At 40.4% G+C, this 21,042-nt stretch overlaps 1 protein-coding gene across 1 annotated transcript in view; it reads left to right on the top strand.

Moving 5' to 3' along the window:
• The first annotated feature begins 1,438 nt into the window (after window positions 1–1,438).
• Window positions 1,439–21,042, top strand: part of gpr146 (G protein-coupled receptor 146) — a 32,769-nt gene continuing 13,165 nt past the window's right edge. Inside the window, exon 1 of the mRNA XM_062990321.1 lies at window positions 1,439–1,593. The gene's annotated coding sequence lies outside the window, so the exon portion shown is untranslated. The remainder of the gene's footprint in view (window positions 1,594–21,042) is intronic.

Here is a 21,042-nt window from a genome sequence, read left to right as displayed (position 1 = left end):
TGTAGGTTAAAATTTCTCCATCAGCAAACATTGTGAGTGTGTTTTGACCCTTTGGGGCTTCCATAGTGCATGGAATAGCATGCTTGGCTAACGGTATGACTCTAGCTGTTTGCTATTCGGTTCCGTAACAGAAGAAGTAATAAAGTGTTATGATCCCGACAACTTTTGAATAAACCGTGTATTTATTTCTTTATTAAGCAAGTGCATCACTACAATGCTCGGTTACATTATGTTAACAAACCGCAAATGAAACAAACGGTGGCAAGTCCGACGTTAAAACGTTGGTGCACGGTCAAGTCTCAACATGAGCTACGGATGACTCGCAGGGCCAAATAGAATTTGCGTTAACGGCACTATTTTTTTTAATCGCGTTAAATTGAGATTGCGTTAATGCGTTATTAACTTCGACAGCCCTAATATATATATATATATACAGTGAGTGAACATTCGAACAGCGGAAAGCGTTTTTCCGGTGTTTTCTTATTTTGTAATATTTTGTAAAATTCAATATTAAAATGTCCCCAAAGAAGGTGCAAAAAGCACAGTGGTGAGAAAATGAACAAATCACGATTTGTTGTTGTATAATTACTCCTGCCAGTAGATGTTACTGTGTATCAGACAGTGGGGACAGTGAGGAATTTGGTTCAGTAAAGTATTCTTTCTTGCAATTACACCTACAAAATACAACACTGTTGAAATAAAGATGGAAATAATAGAGAAATATGAGAGTTATTGTTGTTTCTGGTAGATACATTATACTGTATATATAAAAAGAAGGAAATTTATCATGGTGTATGGTACAGCACACGTACTGTACTGAAGTGTGGTGTGTTTATGTACAGTACTACTGTGTATTGTTGTTTATTATTGTTTATTACAGGAATGTCTATTCTATAATTTCAGATTTAAGGAAAAATTTGCTTTTATTTATAACAAAAAGAGCATTTAAGACATTAGAACGGTCAGGTAAGGGGGTGGTTTGGTTGGTCTGGCTTCTTATGGGGAAAAATAGGCTTAACTAACGAACATTTTGACTTAAGAACAGCCCTTTGGATCCAATGAAATTGGTAAGTCAAGCGTCTACTGTATTTCATACTGCAGTATCACACACCACTAGCCCAGACGCTGTGTGTGGAACTCAGCGTTTAAACTGATTTTGTAACGCAGTCTCTTCTATATTCCATATCGATCCGCCCCTTTTCTCTCTTATTGTCCAATGACAGCGCTGCAACCCAGCCGGGCCTCAGCGCGCAGGGGAGTGCGAGAGCGGTGGGGGAGGGTCACGTGTGTACACACGGTAGGGCTCAGCGCGCTCGGAGCTGCTGTAGTAAAGAGCCCAGCGTCCTCCCCCTTTCCAGAACAAGCTCTGTTCGGACTTAAAGCTAACCTGCCATACGTGACGCTGTTTTCGCAACATTGGAAAGCCTTATTTGAAATTCCCGAACTTTATTTGTTTAACGTGAAGTTGAGGGACTCTGGGTTTTGTTCATTTAAAAAAATGGTGGAAAACTAGAAGAGGAAAAATGTCCGTGGAAATAAAGCAGGACCCGATGCCTCCGTAGATCTGTCGCGGTGCCAAAAATCGCTCGGTCGGTGAGTAACCGTTGGTCAGGCTGTGTTGGTGTTGTTGTTTTGAAAGTTTAAACCTCAGTTTGAAATCTAGTGCATGTATAAAAGCTGGAATATCAAAATAAACACAGCAACTTTAGACTATAGGCAGGATAAATGTGTGTTTGTTTAATGTGTAAGTGTAGTCGTTCAGTGACAGTTGACTTTTGTACGGTATGGATGTAAAGGCGGCGGTTTCGGAGGGGGGTGAATGTCAGTGACTCCATCCCTAATCTTTTAGATTGCTAACATGCAGAAACTGATGTTTTTAAAACACTATTATCACAGTTTTACATCGGTTGTGTCGGGTTTCGTTTAAAGAACTTTTTACCTGTTTAAAAATCACACTTGAGTCACTTGAGATGTTTAACTAGTAGAACAGGTCACTTGCTTGTGTTGGTATTACAACATAATGTAAAATATTGTGTAGATATACAACACGTTGTGCAAGGACAATATTGATTTTTACTTTAAGTGTAGCAAACTTATCAATAACAATATAGTCAAAATAATAAGTCACTGTATCAGTAATTGTATATCACATTTGTGGTACAGTAGACCCTTGATTTACGAATTTAATTGTTTCCGAAGGGATGTTCTTAAGTCCAAATGTTCGTTAGTTAAACCTATTTTTCCCATAAGAAATAATGTAAACAGAATTAATCCGTGCCAACCTCCCAAACACCTAATCTTTCTAATGTCTGAAGTGGTCTTTTTTGTTATAAATACAAGTATATTTTCCCTTAAATCTTAAATTATAGAATAGATAATACTGTAATAAATAATAATAAACAACAATACACAGTAGTACTGTACTGTACATAAAAACACATCACATTTCAGTACAGTACGTGTGCTGTACCATACATCATAATACATTTCCTTCTTTTATATATGTAATGTATCTACCAGAAACAACAATAACTCATATTTCTCTATTATTTCCTTCTTTATTTCAATAGTGTTGTATTTTGTAGGTGTAATTGCATGAAAGAAAGAATACTTTACTGAGCCGAATTCCTTCTTCTCTCTCACTCACTGTCCCCTCTGTCTGATACACAGTAACAGCTACTGGCAGGATTAATTATACAACACAACAAATAGTGATTTTCTCAACACTGCGCTTCCTCTGCACATTCTTTGTGGACATTTTAATATTGAATTTTACACTGTCTGCTGTCCGAATGTTCGCTCGCTGTATATATATATATATATATAGTGAGAGAGAAAGAGAGAGAGAGAGAGAGAGAGAGAGAGAAACGGTTGGAGTCAACTTGTTCGTGACGTCACGTGTTTTGCGAATTTCTGTTCGTAATCTGAAATTTGTTCGTACGATAAGTTGAAAAAGATCGCTTGTAACCGGAAATGTTTGTATGGTAAACCGTTCGTAACTCAAGGGTCTACTGTATTTATCATTTTTGTGGGAGAGTGGTACAAAATAGTGCTCAAAGTCAGATTGACATGACTGATGCAAAGAATTATGAGGTTTTAATCCTGTATGAATAAAATCTATTTTTCTGCTTCTATTTTTTCTGCTTTTATTTCTTTAAAACAAGTCAGTTCTGTACACTTGATTTAAGATAATATCAGCACTATGTTTTTATTTTGGTCTTATAGCTCTTGGCAGTGTGACATCATGCCCTGGTTGGCTACCATATGTTCAAAATAAATGTAATGTATCAGTTAACTACCCAACTACATTAGTTTACTACAAGAGTTCTCCCTGTGTCTTCGTGGGTTTCCTCCGGGAGCTCCGGTTTCCTCCCACAGTCCGAAGACATGCCAGTGAGGTTAATTGGACATACAAAATGGTCCATGACTGTGTTTGATATAACCTTGTGTGTAATGAGTAACTACCGTTCCTGTCATGAATGTAACCAAATTTTAAAACATGACGTTAAAATCCAAATAATCAAACAAACAAACTGATGAATCTTGTGTAATGAGTAACTACTGTTTCTGTCATGATTGTAACCAAAAAGTGTAAAACATGATGTTAAAATTCTAATAAATAAAAGAAAAAAAATAGACACTCTGGTAGCGCAGTGGTCTGATACACTATTGGCCAGCTGGGTGTCTATACAGACATGATTGGTTCTATCTTGCAGGAGCATTGGCTGAAGCTGTGCGATAGATTGGTGCACTGTCCAGGGTGTTTCTGCTTTGCGCCCAGTGTTACATCCTTTTGCCTTGATTAATAAGTGATTTCTGAAAGTGCTATCAGGTTCATGACCCCTCTGTTTTGGAATTTTCACGCATTCTTCTCATGCAAAAGCTTTCAGCTCATTATAATTTGATGGCTTCCATGCTCTAACTGCTCTCTTTAAATCCCACCAAAGATTTTCTATGGTATGTAAATCTGGAGTCTGAGAAGGCCACTTCAATACTCCAGGATATTCCAGTACTGAATACTTAATCAAGCTTTAGTTGGCTTGGAAGTGTGCCTAGGATTATTGTATTGCAGGAAAGTCCAATTTTTATCAAGGTTCAATTTCACCACAGAAAGCATAATATCCCTCCTTGAAATGCCTTGGTATATTTGTGACTCCATAATACCGGTTAAATGGTCAAGATTGCCAGTTCTTGCAGCAGAAAACATCCTCACATCATCATTTACATTTACATTTTCGGCATTTAGCTGATGCTTTTATCCAGAACGATAAAATCCAGAGTACTGTGACAGTGTATTATCTAAGCAATTGAGGGTTAAGGGCCTTGCTCAAGGGCCAAACAGTGGCAACCTGGCAGTGGTGAGGCTTGAACCAGCAACCTTTCGATTACTAGTCCAGTACCCTAACACCTAGGCTTCAACTGCCCTGTCATCACTGACCCACCACTTTGCTTGATCATGGGGATAGTGTTCTTCTGGTCATGAGCTTCACATTTCTTGCTTCAGACAACCGCTGATCCATATGGCCAAACAGTTCCAGTGATTTGTCACTCCATAGATTCTCTGCAGGCCTATTCAAATGGGTTTTGGAGTCTGACCATGGATTCAGTAGTTGTAAAGATACAATATTCTTAGTGGTGTCTTTATGAATGTTCAATGTCTTAGAAATTTTTTGAAACAGATGAAAAGATCTGCTCTCAGGTTTTGTAAGAGCTCATTAGGTTTCACTATGATTGTAACACAACTTGAACACTTATCTGGGTGGTGTTTTTATAACACATCACAGTCGATTCCCAATCGATTTAATCATGTTGTAATCCACCTTTAGTCATACAGACTAGCAATAGGTTTTAAGATCAGTAATATTGTGCAGGGGTGGAACAGTTGGCAGTATTAACAAATATCCTGTTACTCTAAAATACTCCATCATTCATGTTTATTAGCTTCATCGTTTGACTCATAAACCCTTTATTTAAAGCAAAATCTAGCTCTGCAGAAAACTTTAGTTATAAATCCTTATTTTCTTTTCAGGGTTGAATATTTCTAATCACAATTTTTTGTCAGTTTGTCATTAAACAAACAAAACTGAATGAAACCACTTCAAGCTGCATATATTTTTTGTTTTACACCATTCAGAGGAGAAACGAAGCTCAGTTAGCTGTGTAATGTATATAAATATTGAATGAGGAGTAAAAGGACAGCAGCCGGGGGAGGAATTTTAATGAAGAAACGTTGAAAGCTATTCTTTATTGACTCCTTTTAACACCTAGAGTGTTTCAGACAGTGAGTCAGGCTTTTAATATTAGACTTTTTTATTGATCGGTGTAAATCTAACTAATTATGGATTAAAATGCATTTAAGGCTGTACCATGTATTCAAGTCTTAGGTTTAATTGTGAAATGTGAGAACCTGATCAATAACTGCATCTTAAATTACTGCAATAATTCTGATATTTACACAAACTGTATCAGCTATTATATTTAAGTATATACAAGTATAAGACCATTTAGTAATTAGAGATTCATAAGATATTTATAACATTTCTTAACACACCACTCCAGCAGGTCTCATGAGAAAGCCTAGTTGTCACAATCAAATACAAGTGTCTGCATTAAGTGCATTTTATAACATTATTAATAAGGGATGTAATGATACACTCTACCCACGATGCGATGCGATTCACGATACTGGGTTCACGATACGATTTTTCCCGATTTTTTAAAACTGAAATTGATGACAAATTACAAGTTTCCTTATATTATTTCTCTTTAAAAGGAAAATAAAATATCTAAATAATGAATGCCCTTTTATTAATGAGGTAGGTACAAACTATGCAAAACCATTTTGATTTAACCCTTATGTTGTGTTCGGGTCAAATTTGACCCGTTTTTAAGTTCAGTTATGTAAAAAGTACCCTTTGCTTTTTTGTATTGGAACAAGATTTCATGATATCCTCAGAAACAGCTATTTTAACACAACAAAAGAAATTTTCATAGTTTTAGTCCATTCTGAATGTCTCTAATAAAAAAAGTGACATTTGTGGTGTTATGGGTCAAATATGACCCGGCATAGAATACTGGCTGTTGCGTCCATCACATAAAAGGTGTCGGTTGCTCTGTGGATCAAATATGGCTCAATTTGCCCCACCACACACACACACACACACACACACACAGAGAGAGAGAGACACACAAACACACAAGCAAGTGGTCCTAGACATGACAAATGGTCTTCAGGGGCACAATATAACATGCGATAATTTCTTTACGTTCTATGACCAAGAACTGCTGAAGAAGAAGCTGACCATGGTGGGAACGGTCAGGAAAAACAAACCTGAGCTTCCTCTTGCACTTCTTGGAACAAAGGACAGAGCACCTCTCTCCTCGAAGTTTGCATTCTTAGAGAGATTTTTTTGCATTCTTGTCCAAAAAAACCCAGAAATGTCATTGTGATGTCCACTCTCCACAAGGATGCTGCTGTGAACAGTAGGGAGGACAAAAAGCCAATCTGGACAAGGTCACTGGCACATACACATGCAAGCGAAAGACAAAAAGGTGGACAATGGCAGTCTTTTATAATATATTGTATGTTTATGCATACAATGCATTTGTGGTGTGGATGGAAATTAATCCTGGATGGAACATCAGAAAAACCTTCAAAAGGAGGCTTTTTCTGGAGGAGTTGGGGAGGACTCTGGTATATCCCCACACTGAAAGACGCCAGCGGCTGCCCCGAACCCAAGCCTCTGTCAATTTGGTGAGAGAGCTTTAGGCTACACCCACACCAGCATCCTGCACAAGGAACCAGACAGGCGATGCCAGGGGGAACAAGAGAAAGAGGTGCCAGTCCTGCCCCTTCAACAAGGACAGAAAAACTAGCACCACTTGCCACACATGTAAGAAACACATCTGCAAGGAGCACACTAAAACAATCACATACTGTGATATATGCATGTAAACAACACACATGCACACACACAAAATATTGTTTTTATGTTCAATTTATAGTTTAATTTTCAATTTACACCTGCTATTCTGAGTAAAATAAAGTTGGTTTTATGAAAAAGTGAAAAAAATCTATACGGGTCAAAATTGACCCGTAGCAGCGCTGATGTCACTATAGATAATAATGTTTAGATTAAAAAAAAAAAAAAAAAAGCAATTTTTGCTCAGTGTGCTCTGATATTAGTCTATTAGACTCATATAACTATTGTTTCTGAGTATTTTTTGAGGCTGATTTAAATCGGGTCAAATTTGACCCGCTAACACTAAAGATGTGGGCAGCTTTCTAACACAATACAAGGGTTAAGCCCAAACTTGTGATTTCGCGGAAGAATGCTTTTTGTAAGTGTTTTTGCAAATAAAAACATTTATTTATTGAACATTGTTGTATTTTATTATATTTTATGTTGACCGCAATAAAGCAATAAGCCACTCGAGACCATGCGTTACTGCTATGATTTTATTACGGGGAAAGACGTTTTAGGCACTCCGCTTTGCGTCGTGCCAAAACATCCTTCCCCATTATAAAATCGCAGTAACGCATGGTCTCTCGTGGCTTATTGCTTTATTTTGTAATGTTTTATATTTTATATATTATACAATAGGTTACCATACTACCTGGCATGGTAAACTAAACCAGTCAAACTATTGTTTAAAAAAGAGAATTATAGCCGCTCAGGTGGTGAAGTGGTAAAATATGCTAGCACACCAGAGCTGGGATTTCAAATACATCATATAGAAACTCAGCTCTGCCATCCGGCTGGGCAGCTATATGAACAACGTTTGGCTGTTGTTCATCCAGGGAGGGAGCCGGATAGGAACCTCATAACTGATGCAATCACGACCTCTGCTGGCTGAGTGATGGCGTCTGCACAGAGTTGAGGGATAATGGGGATCATGGTGTGGCTGTCCATGCACAAGGCTGATCCGCATATGAACATATGAAGATGCAGTTGGCTATTGCTCACGTGTTGGAGGGGGCTCTCCTCAGTCGGGGCACGGGTTAGCACCAGTAGAGAGGGATTTATGGTGCTATAGCTTGCCCACTCTTTTTTTTTTAAATACCAAAAGTTATTTAAAAGTAACAACTCAGTCTAATGTCTTCTGGTGAGAGTTTGTTAGCTCATGCTGTAGATCGGTCATCTCAGACGCTCTACAGCACTGGTTTGAGCTCTGCTTTGGGTGAATGCTTTATAGGGCAGTGGTAGCTTAGTGGTTAGAGCTCTGGGCTATCCTCCACCAAGAAGCCACTGTTGGGTCCTTGAGCAAGGCCCATAACCCTGTCGGTGTTGGAGTTGTCTTATGATTGGCTGACCCTGCAATCTGACCACAGCTTGCATTCAAGCCAGGATATGTGATGAAGCAGCATTTCATGTGCTGTACTTGTGTAGATGTACTGTATATATGACATGTAAGAAGCATTCCTTTTAATACAGAGCATTATATCAAGACCTGTAATGGCCTAATAAGCTGGAATATGATATTGAACCAAGTTTTCAAATAGAATTTACTAGTAGGGAAAATATTAACTTCATGTGAGGATGTTAGTACTAGCTGGGTAGTAGAATTGGCCATTCATAATAATATCAGAATGGGTTGGGGATTGAAAACATGTTATCATGACATCCCTTTTTAAAGACTTTTTAAATAGTTGTTTTTAACATGTTATCTTAAAAGGTTTAACCTCATGTCAAGCTTTTTAATATAAATGTATTTTTTTCTGTTTAAAGGTTCATGTGGATATACAATGATCAGCCATTACATTAAAACCACCTCCTTGTTTCTACAATCACTGTCCCTTGTATCAGCTCCTCTTACCATATAGAAGCACTTTGTAGTTCTACAATTACTGACTGAAGTCCTTCTGTTACTTTGCATGCTTTCACCCTGTTCTTCAATGGTCAGGACCCCCACAGGATCACTACAGAGTAGGTATTATTTAGATGGTGGATCATTCTCAGCACTGCAGTGACACTGACATGGTGGTGGTGTGTTAGTGTGTGTTGTGCTGGTATGAGTGGATCAGACACAGCAGCACTGCTGGAGTTTTTAAATACAGTTTCCACTCACTGTCCACTTTTATTAGACACTCCTACCTAGTTGGTCCACCTTGTAGATGTAAAGTCAGAGACGATCGCTCAACTATTGCTGCTGTTTGAGTTGGTCATCTTCTAGACCTTCATCAGTGGTCACAGGATGCTGCCCATGGGGCGCTGTTGGCTGGATATTTTTGGTTGGTGGACTATTCTCAGTCCAGCAGTGACAGTGAGGTGTTTAAAAACTCCATTAGCACTGCTGTGTCTTATCTACTCATACCAGCACAACACTAACACACCACCACCATGTCAGTGTTACTGCAGTGCTGAGAATGACCCACCACCTAAATAATACCTGCTCTGTAGTGGTCCTGGGAGAGTCCTGACCATTGAAGAACAGCATGAAAGGGAGCTAAAAAAGCATGCAGAGAAACAGATGGACTACAGTCAGTAATTGTACAACTACAAAGTGCTCCTTTATCGTAAGTGGAGCTGATAAAATGGACAGTAAGTGGTTTTAATGTTATGGCTGATCGGTGTATGGTTGGACAATCTCAACACAGGATATTTTTGAACCTAACATCTCGGCTTGATGTGTTGTACATGTGTCTGTGTAACTAAAGGAGTAGTGTAGTTTATTGTGATAGTGTGTCAGGTTTTTATTAAGTTATTTAAAGAAAGAACGTAAAAGAAAGTTTTTCTTTAACACTTAACAGTTGATGCTGAAGTTCGGTGTAGCTTTACACCGCTTGCTGAGCCGGTTTCCTGCTCTAACTTTTGAACTGCCCCAGGTGGTGGAGAATAAGAGGCGTTCCGTCACTCTAAACTGTTTTTCCAGGCCGAGCCATTCTCTGTATTAACAATATTTTATCTCTGTGGTGGTCAGACCACCCTGAAATTAGAACACAAACTCAGATCCAGATATTACAATAATATCAGGAAATAAATAAACTTCAGGAAATACTTCATGCAACTTTACTTTGAAGCTAATAGTCATTTGGGTTAACATTATCAGATCACTCTTACAGCTTATACTAAGCACGATGTTAACACGACTTTTGCCTTTTGACCTTTGACTCTGAAAACAAAGCTGACGAGGGGCCTTTTTCCTGCTTAACACATTTTTACTAAGCTAGTGTCATGTTTTGTTGGTTAGGGGATGTGTTTGTCAACACAGGAGAAATTCAATAGACGTGAGAGTCGCACTCATGGCCTAAGGCGTAGGAGTCATGTTCATACAGAGTTGGCCAAATGAGTTCTTTTTTTAATGGGTAAAAGTTGGTCCTATAATGAAGAAATAGCATAAAGAAATAGAAAGAAAACAATTATTGTTCTTTATTACTTTTGGCTGCTCCTGCATTGGGGTTTCCACAGCGGATCTTGTCCACATACCAGATTTGGCACAGTTTTTACGCTGGAGGCCCTTCCCAATGCAATCGTCTTATTTTTATCCTGGCTTGGGACCAGCACTGACAACACACTGACAAGTGCATCTCCCCCTTGCTAGGCTGTTTCGGCCACATTAAACTGGTTTAATCTTATTTAATATTTAGTGCAGTAGGGCAACATGACAAATGACAGTCGTATTGGGAATGTAAAACAATTTAAAGTAAGACTTTTTATTAGTAAAATCTGCTCAAAAAACTTCGTTTTAGAACGTAAGTATATTTTTTAACATTTAGCTCAAGATGTTTTAAAGCTGATGGTATGTTTCAGATTTTACTATGCTGTTGATATGCCAGCAGTCGCAAAGTTCATTCAACATACACTATATTGCCAAAAGTATTCACTCGTCTGCCTTCACACGCATATGAACTTGAGTGACATTCCATTCTTAATCCATAGGGTTTAATATGATGTCGGCCCACCCTTTGCAGCTATAACCGCTTCAACTCTTCTGGGAAGGCTTTCCACAAGGTTTAGGAGTGTGTTTATGGGAAGTTTTGACCATTCTTCCAGAAGCGTATTTGTGAGGTCAGACACTAATGTTGGATGAGAAGGCCTGGCTCACAGTCTCCGCTCTAATTCATCCCAAAGGTGTTCTATCGGGTTGAGGTCAGGACTCTGTACAGGCCAGTCAAGTTCTTCCACACCAAACTCACTCATCCATGTCTTTATGGACCTTGCTTTGTGCACTGGTGCGCAGTCATGTTGGAACAGGAAGGGGCCATCCCCAAACTGTTCCCACAAAGTTGGGAGCATGAAATTGTCCAAAATATCTTGGTATGCTGAAGCATTAAGAGTTCCTTTTACTGGAACTAAGGGGCCAAGCCCAACTCCTGAAAAACAACCCCACACCATAATCCACCTTCCACCAAACTTTACACTTGGTACAATGCAGTCAGACAAGTACCGTTCTCCTGGCAACCGCCAAACCCAGACTCGTCCATCGGATTGCCAGACGGAGAAGCGTGATTCGTCACTCCAGCGAACACGTCTCTGCTGCTCTAGAGTCCCGTGTCAGCGTGCTTTACACCACTGTGTGATGTAAGGCTTGGATGCAGCTGCTCGGGCATGGAAACCCATTCCATGAAGCTCTCTACACACTGTTCTTGAGCTAATCTGAAGGCCACACGAAGTTTGGAGGTCTGTAGCGATTGATTCTGCAGAAAGTTGGCACCTCTGCGCACTATGCGCCTCAGCATCCGCTGACCCCGCTCTGTCATTTTACGTGGCCTAACACCTCGTGGCTGAGTTGCTGTCGTTCCCAATCGCTTCCACTTTGTTATAATACCACTGACAGTTGACTGTGGAATATTAAGTATAGAGGAAATTTCACAACTGGACTTGTTGCACAGGTGGCATCCTATCACGGTACCACACTGGAATTCACTGAGTTCCTGAGAGCGACCCATTCTTTCACTAATGTGTGTAGAAGCAGTGTGCATGCATAGGTGCTTGGTTTTATACACCTGTGGTGATGGAAATGATTGGAACACCTGAATTCAATGATTTGGATGGGTGAGTGAATACTTTTGGCAATATAGTGTATATGTAGCCAAAAAAATGAACATTCTCTTGACCATAGTTAATGGTTTCTCTCTCATATTAGAGATAAAACCAGGCTCCAGGTCACATTTGTTGTCCTTGCTGGACAGACAGTGAAAAGTGGGCGGCACGGTGGCTTGGTGGGTAGTGCTGTCGCCTCACAGCACGAAGGTTCTGGGTTTGATTCCCAGGGGGAGTTCTTTTTTGTGTGCATGTTCTCCCCATGACTGTGTGGGTTTCCTTCCACAGTCCAAGCACGTGAATTGGAGATACAAAATGATCCATGACTGTGTTTGACATTAAAAACTTGAACTGATGAATTTTGTGTAACCAGTAACTACCTGTCCTGTCATGAGTGTAACCACCTGTCAAGTGTGTAAAACATGATGTTAAAATCTCAATAAAATAAAATGAAATAAATAAATAAATGAACATAGTTATAATTGCTTATTTTTGTGCTAGGAGAAACATCAATTTGCATTTAGTGGCTTTGTTGTTTGTGCTTTAACAAAGCAAGCACAGGACGATTTAAAAAATAAGTATGTGTGGTATGGTGTGTGCCTTTCACAGTGTGTGTGTGTGTGTGTGTGTGTATGAGAGTCTCTTACTCTTGTGTTTCAACTGCCTAATCATTAGCGGCATCAGAAATATGAAAATGACAGTAAAACTTAGAAGTCTGCTAGGCATAACTGTTATTTTAAATGATGGTCTGGTCTGAGAATGGTTTATTAACTATGTGAAATAGCATTACTGAATGAACCAGTATAGCAAGCCCTGCAGTACAGAGAGAAGACAAACCGCTATAGGATACTCCTAGAGTCAAGTACAGTTAGCAAATGATTTGGGTTACATTGCATGCAAAGCTGGTGTGCTATCAAAGCACATGACTTAAAACTCTATTAGTGGTTGTAACGTCATTGTCATGAATGACATTTCACTCTGTCTTAGTGCAGTCCCATGCTCGACCTCAGTGAGTTTGTGCATTTAGTCACATGACCTTTGCAGACCAGTACACATATTCGCACATTCAAGTTTGTACTCCAGGTTTCATTGATTTTCTGAAGGGAAGATAAGCACACACTCTACATGGAACCAACACTTACTCTAAGCTAAAAAATATACATCAATAAAAAAAAGAAAAGAAAAAACCCAAAATGTGGCAAGTGCCAATTTTATCCTTTATCTTTATAGCTTATTTAATAGTAATTTCATGCTCGGAAAAAATCCCATTGTGTTTCGTTCAGCAAATACATTAAAAATGAGTTCTAAAAGATGCGGTCATGACGCTGCTGACAAACCACATCCAACAGGATTAACTGTGGACGCAAGAGGAAGCTGTCTGAAAGGGATGTTCGGGTGCTAACCCGGATTGTATCCAAAAAACATAAAACCACGGCTGCCCAAATCACGGCAGAATTAAATGTGCACCTCAACTCTCCTGTTTCCACCAGAACTGTCCGTCGGGAGCTCCACAGGGTCAATATACACGGCCGGGCTGCTATAGCCAAACCTTTGGTCACTCGTGCCAATGCCAAACGTCGGTTTCAATGGTGCAAGGAGCGCAAATCTTGGGCTGTGGACAATGTGAAACATATATTGTTCTCTGATGAGTCCACCTTTACTGTTTTCCCCACATCCGGGAGAGTTACGGTGTGGAGAAGCCCCAAAGAAGCGTACCACCCAGACTGTTGCATGCCCAGAGTGAAGCATGGGGGTGGATCAGTGATGGTTTGGGCTGCCATATCATGGCATTCCCTTGGCCCGATACTTGTGCTAGATGGGCGCGTCACTGCCAAGGACTACCGAACCATTCTGGAGGACCATGTGCATCCAATGGTTCAAACATTGTATCCTGAAGGCGGTGCCGTGTATCAGGATGACAATGCACCAATACACACAGCAAGACTGGTGAAAGATTGGTTTGATGAACATGAAAGTGAAGTTGAACATCTCCCATGGCCTACACAGTCACCAGATCTAAATATTATTGAGCCACTTTGGGGTGTTTTGGAGAAGCGAGTCAGGAAACGTTTTTCTCCACCAGCATCACGTAGTGACTTGGCCACTATCCTGCAAGAAGAATGGCTTAAAATCCCTCTGACCACTGTGCAGGACTTGTATATGTCATTTCCAAGACGAATTGACGCTGTATTGGCCGCAAAAGGAGGCCCTACACCATACTAATAAATTATTATGGTCTAAAACCAGGTGTTTCAGTTATTTTGTCCAACCCCTGTATATATATATATATATCAGCCATAACATTATGACCACCTCCTTGTTTTTACACTCACCGTCCATTTTATCAGCTCCACTTACTGTATAGAAACACTTTGTAGTTCTACAATTACTGACTGTCCATCTGTTTCTCTGCATGCTTTGTTATCCCCCTTTCATGCTGTTCCTCAATGGTCAGGACTCTCCTAGGACCACCACAGAGCAGGTACTATTTATTATTTTGCTGATTCTCAGCACTGCAGTGACACTGACATGGTGGTGGTGTGTTAGTGTGTGTTGTGCTGGTATGAGTGGATTGGACACAGCAGTGCTGCTGGAGTTTTTAAATACCGTGTCCACTCACTGTCCACTCTATTAGACACTCCTACCTAGTTGGTCCACCTTGTAGATGTAAAGTCAGAGATGTTCATCTATTGCTGCTGTTTGAGTTTGTCATCTTTGAGATTTTCATAAGTGGTTACAGGACGCTGCCCACGAGGTGCAGTTGTCTAGATTCTCAGTCCGGCAGGGACAGTGAGGTGTCTGCTGTGTCTTATCCACTCATACCAGCACAACACACACTAACACACCACCACCATGTCAGTGTCACTTCAGTGCTGAGAATGATCCACCACCCAAATAATACCTGCTCTGTAGTGGTCCTGTGGGGGTCCTGATCATTAAAGAACAGGTATGTAGAAAGTACAAACAAAGTATGTAGAGAAACAGATGGACTACAGTCAGTAATTGTAGAACTACAAAGTGCTCCTATATGGTAAGTGGAGCTGATAAAATGGGTTTTGCTAAAAAGCCTGTCAGTGGCATCTTGGCAGCGGTGGGGCTTAAATCTTTAAAAGCTGAGCTGCTACGGATGAATGAATGAGGACAAAATACAATGTCATCTTAGACTGTAGATGTGACATTATAAAGAGTCACACACTGTAGCTACCATAGGCTTTACATTAAATTATGGCATGAAATGGCAAAATAGGAAATATGGGGGGAAATAAGAATGGATAAAGTATACAAGTGTACACCAATGAGCCAAAATGTGAGGACAACCCACCTCATGTATCTCTAACCTGCTGAGGCATACACCCCTAAAGACATTTGAAGAAGTCTTGTGGTATTTAACTATGACATTACCAGCAGGTCTTTCACAATATGTACAGTGTATCACAAAAGTGAGTACACCCCTCACATTTCTGCAAATATTTTATTATATCTTTTCATGGGACAACACTATAGAAATAAAACTTGGATATAACTTAGAGTAGTCAGTGTACAACTTGTATAGCAGTGTAGATTTACTGTCTTCTGAAAATAACTCAACACACAGCCATTAATGTCTAAATGGCTGGCAACATAAGTGAGTACACCCCACAGTGAACATGTCCAAATTGTGCCCAAAGTGTCAATATTTTGTGTGACCATCATTATTATCCAGCACTGCCTTAACCCTCCTGGGCATGGAATTCACCAGAGCTGCACAGGTTGCTACTGGAATCCTCTTCCACTCCTCCATGATGACATCACGGAGCTGGTGGATGTTAGACACCTTGAACTCCACCTTCCACTTGAGGATGCGCCACAGGTGCTCAATTGGGTTTAGTCCATCACCTTTACCTTCAGCTTCCTCAGCAAGGCAGTTCTCATCTTGGAGGTTGTGTTTGGGGTCGTTATCCTGTAGGAAAACTGCCATGAGGCCCAGTTTTCGAAGGGAGGGGATCATGCTCTGTTTCAGAATGTCACAGTACATGTTGGAATTCATGTTTCCCGCAATGAACTGCAGCTCACCAGTGCCAGCAACACTCATGCAGCCCAAGACCATGATGCTACCACCACCATGCTTGACTGTAGGCAAGATACAGTTGTCTTGGTACTTCTCACCAGGGCGCCGCCACACATGCTGGACACCATCTGAGCCAAACAAGTTTATCTTGGTCTCGTCAGACCACAGGGCATTCCAGTAATCCATGTTCTTGGACTGCTTGTCTTCAGCAAACTGTTTGCGGGCTTTCTTGTGCGTCAGCTTCCTTCTGGGATGACGACCATGCAGACCGAGTTGATGCAGTGTGCGGCGTATGGTCTGAGCACTGACAGGCTGACCTCCCACGTCTTCAACCTCTGCAGCAATGCTGGCAGCACTCATGTGTCTATTTTTTAAAGCCAACCTCTGGATATGATGCCGAACACGTGGACTCAACTTCTTTGGTCGACCCTGGCGAAGCCTGTTCCGAGTGGAACCTGTCCTGGAAAACCGCTGTATGACCTTGGCCACCATGCTGTAGCTCAGTTTCAGGGTGTTAGCAATCTTCTTATAGCCCAGGCCATCTTTGTGGAGAGCAACAATTCTATTTCTCACATCCTCAGAGAGTTCTTTGCCATGAGGTGCCATGTTGAATATCCAGTGGTTAGTATGAGAGAATTGTACCCAAAACACCAAATTTAACAGCCCTGCTCCCCATTTACACCTGGGACCTTGACACATGACACCAGGGAGGGACAACGACACATTTGGGCACAATTTGGACATGTTCACTGTGGGGTGTACTCACTTATGTTGCCAGCTATTTAGACATTAATGGCTGTGTGTTGAGTTATTTTCAGAAGACAGTAAATCTACACTGCTATACAAGCTGTACACTGACTACTCTAAGTTATATCCAAGTTTCATGTCTATAGTGTTGTCCCATGAAAAGATATAATGAAATATTTGCAGAAATGTGAGGGGTGTACTCACTTTTGTGATACACTGTATGTTGTTAGGTAAATCGACATCCTACAGTGCATCCTGGTGTCATCTCTTCCTTAAGTAAACAATGCACACTTGCCCTGTCGTCTACGTGATCTTGGCGTAAACAGGATGACCAGTCATCGTTTCTCCATTGCTTTGGTGTTTTGATGCATGTGTGCCCATTGGGGGTGCTGTTGATAGTGGACAGAAGTTAGACTGAGCACTTTGACTGGCCTGCAATTATGCAGCTCCATACACAGAAGGCTTCAGCGCACTGTGTGTTGACACATTTCCCTCACCACCAGTATTAAAATGATCTGCAATTTCAGCTACAGTAGCTCTTCTGTTGTTCTGTACCGGATGCCATGGTCTTTATGTTCTCTGGCATTAATGAGTCCTGGCCGCCCACCAAGTTTTCAGAGGGTTTGTGACTTGTCTGTACTATGACCTCTGTCAGTGGGCAGTCACCATGGCAGCCTGTGAGCACCCCTTGCTGTTTTAGAGATAATTTAATCCATTTGCCTGGCCATTACATTGGTCCTTATCAACATCACATGAAGGTTGCCTGATGCCTGATCGTATCTGCTGCACTCAAAACATGTGCTACGGATATTCCTGACCATCACATGCACATTTATGCAAGGTGGTCCTAACGTTTTTGGCCCATCAGTGGATAACATAGTGATCATTAAAAGGGGATTCGTTTTCACAAGCCGAGGACATGCTATACACATACACATACAATCTTTATATTCATTTATTGATACTCCAGGATTATTTTAATCTTTTTGTTGGCTTTTCATGATGTCATACATGAATAATTTTTTATTCCCTTTACCACACATAATTTTACAAGATTTTTTGTCCTCCTTCAGTCGAATTTATTGTCCTAAAAGCTGCATAGTATGTATGTACAATTAGGGATGCATCAATACCATTTTTTCCCAACCGAGTACAAGTACAAGTACATGTATTTTTGTACTTGCCGATACCGATACCAATACGTATTTAGAATACCGTTTTTTTAAACAAAAACACACGTGAGAAGTGACGAGAAGTTTAATGATACCACATCCAAAAATGCACGTCAACAAGTAGCGAGTGATCAAAGTGTTTGTGGGCTGATGTGATGAAATCAAGGAGGAAAAATAAATGAATCTGAGTGGATTTGGCAACACGAATAGCATGGATTGTTCTGTAGTGAGTTGGAGGTTAATAAATATTTTTGCAATGTTGGTGTTTTGTTGTTATGTTTTGTAAAGAACGATCAGGTCAGAAATACAGTAAAACGTGTGTGTGTGCCGGTGTATTCTGATATGAACTATATTATCCCCCTGTCCCACCTGTTTACACTCCTCTCCTGCATTTCCCCTCACACCGTATCCTGCGTTCTCATTGGCTGTTCGCCATGTCACTCATTCCCAGTCGCACATCTCAGATCAGATATCTGACGTGCTAGAAAACTCGATCAGGTCGGCGAGCGCTCGGCAAACCGCTCGGATCGAGTTGTTGGATAGTTCACACTTAGCGATCGAGAGCCGAGTTTTGATCGCCGAGTGAACGCCGAAAATCAGGGCAAAAATCGTGTAGTGTGAACTAGGCATAACGCAGCAACGTGCACTAGGCACACGGTATCGGATGTTTAGTATCAGAGCCTCGTTTGCGAGTACGAGTACAAGTTAATGAGCGCGGTATCGGGCAAATACCCGATACCAGTATCAGTACTCATGCATCTCTATGTACAATATACAAATCTTGAAAAAAGTAAGCATGATATTGTAACAATATCATGTCTATGATGCAAATGTTTAGGACATTTAGCCACTTGATAATACAGGACAAGCACCTGCACTAGCAAGCTCAGGTAACTTTGTAAGGAAAGGCATTTTAAAAGTATTTATACTGTGTTTTTATAAAGTGTGTAAATCTCACAAACACAGGGATTGTTCTGTTAGTTGCCAGATGCTGTTTTAAGTTAATGATACTATGTGGTGCCTATACATGTGACACCATGCCAGACTCCACATGTACTATGTGAAGTCTGGCATGAGTTCATTACCAAAACCCCTATTCCCATTACATGTACACAAGTTGGGATTATGTGTAAAAGCACCCCTTAAAATGCCATGTTAACTGACAAGCAGTTTATCTGGTAAAGATCTGGTGCATTTGCCAGGTAAATTCTAGGTTATGTCATAAACAAACATCTGGGCTAGGGTAGGGGAATGAACATTTAATAAGTTAAAATATATATAACCAACATGAATAGGAACAGTACAATTAGAAATACCTAATAAAAGGTGTTATGGTGATGTGTATAGAATTAAAGGAGGATATACAATGAAGACTAGAAAGAAAGATTTTTTTGGGGGGCTGTCACACGATTAAAATTTTTAATCGCGATTAAAGAACCAAATTAATCGCAATTAATCGCAAACTAATAACTAAGCAAAATTTGAACAGTTATGCAGAAAATATTGTAATATACTAATTATGGCCAGGGGAGTGCAGCCAAGGGGGGGCAGTGAGGTGATTGGTTGAGTTCATGTTGTGGAGGAACACCCCCCCCCCCCCCCCCCCCCCCAACCATGGGCCCCGGTGCACCAAATTTTTTTTTTTATTATAAAGTGGTAATCATGTTAATTAACGCAATTAATGACAGCCCTAATTTTTTTTATATAAACTATTTTGATAACACAAGTTACATATTTTTGAGTTCAATCCACAGTCTCAGTACTTGGGTTAAACATCTTTCTGCCTCATAACCCCTAATAAAGGATTTTCAGAAGTGCTAGAAGGTTCTGACACCTCTATTGTTGAATATTCACCCATTCTTCTCATGTAAAAGCTTCTAGCTCATTAAGCTTTGATTTGACTTTTGTGTGCTGCAACCACTTTTTTTTTAATCCCACCAAAGATTTACTATGGGATTTAAATCTGGAGGCCGAAAAGGCGACTTCAGGACTATTTCCTTTACCAAGCTTTGGTTGACTTGGAAGTGTGCTTGGGATGATTTTATTGCTGGGAAGTCAAATTATCACCAAGGATCAATTTCACCACAACATTCCTATTTCTGTGAATCTATGATGCCACTTAAGATTCATGATTGCCAGTTCCTGCAGCAGAAAAAACACCCCCATAGTATTTATGAGCCTCACATTTCATGCAGACAAGCTGCTGATCCAAATCGCCAAATAGTTTGTTTTGATTCGTCACTCCATGGTACTGTGTCCTAGAACTCTGCAGGCTTTTCCAAATTCCTTCTGTCATATTCCAGTCCACTCCGGTGTCAGAAGGTTGTTTTGCAACACTTCATAGTAAAGTAGAAGTTCACAGCTGTTACGTACTTTTCTGAGATACTTAAATCCACTTGGCACAAACAGCGGTTGTTCTGTTCATTGTCGGATGCCCTTGTTAGTTAATGATACTATGTGGTGTCTATACTATTGCACACTAGAGGTACACAGCTTGGATAAACAGAGTCTGGCATGTAAGTTCATTACCAAAGCCACTTTCCACATGTTCTTTTATCTTAGTTGAGATTATGTGTAAAAGCACCCCTTAAAATGTCATGTTAACTGACAATCAGTTTATCTGGTAAAAGCGTAGTACATTTGCCAGGTAAATACCAGGCTATGCCCTGTGTAGGCTAGGAGAATAAACATTTAATACGTAAAAAAAAGGAATTGAAACTTTATGTACAGTTTCACCCGGCACCTGACATCATGTGACCCCACTCAGCCTGTTCAGGAAATTTTGCTGTACATTCAAACAGGGATCTGGCAAGAGGAAGGAATGGCCTTATCGCTCACGTCCCGTCAAATCCACTCAGCATGACTAGCTCAGCAGTCGCTCTGTAAAGCCGTGCCAGGGCGAGCCTGGCCTTTTCAGGGGAAGTGCAACTAATGACGCAGGACCATGCTCAGTGCTGTTGTACTCTGGAATTTAACTCCTCAATTATGCTTTTTTATGCGAGCCAGCGACTCTGGAATGCTTCTAATGTAATGTATTTATAAAGGCAGGACTGGCTCGAGTACAGTGAGAATTGTTCTGGTGTTTCTGGTT

Source organism: Trichomycterus rosablanca, chromosome 2 (genome assembly GCF_030014385.1).
Source record: "Trichomycterus rosablanca isolate fTriRos1 chromosome 2, fTriRos1.hap1, whole genome shotgun sequence".
NCBI classification, from domain to species: domain Eukaryota; kingdom Metazoa; phylum Chordata; class Actinopteri; order Siluriformes; family Trichomycteridae; genus Trichomycterus; species Trichomycterus rosablanca.
Note: the sequence above shows the minus strand (reverse complement) of the source record. Positions and strands in the feature narration are given on the sequence as shown.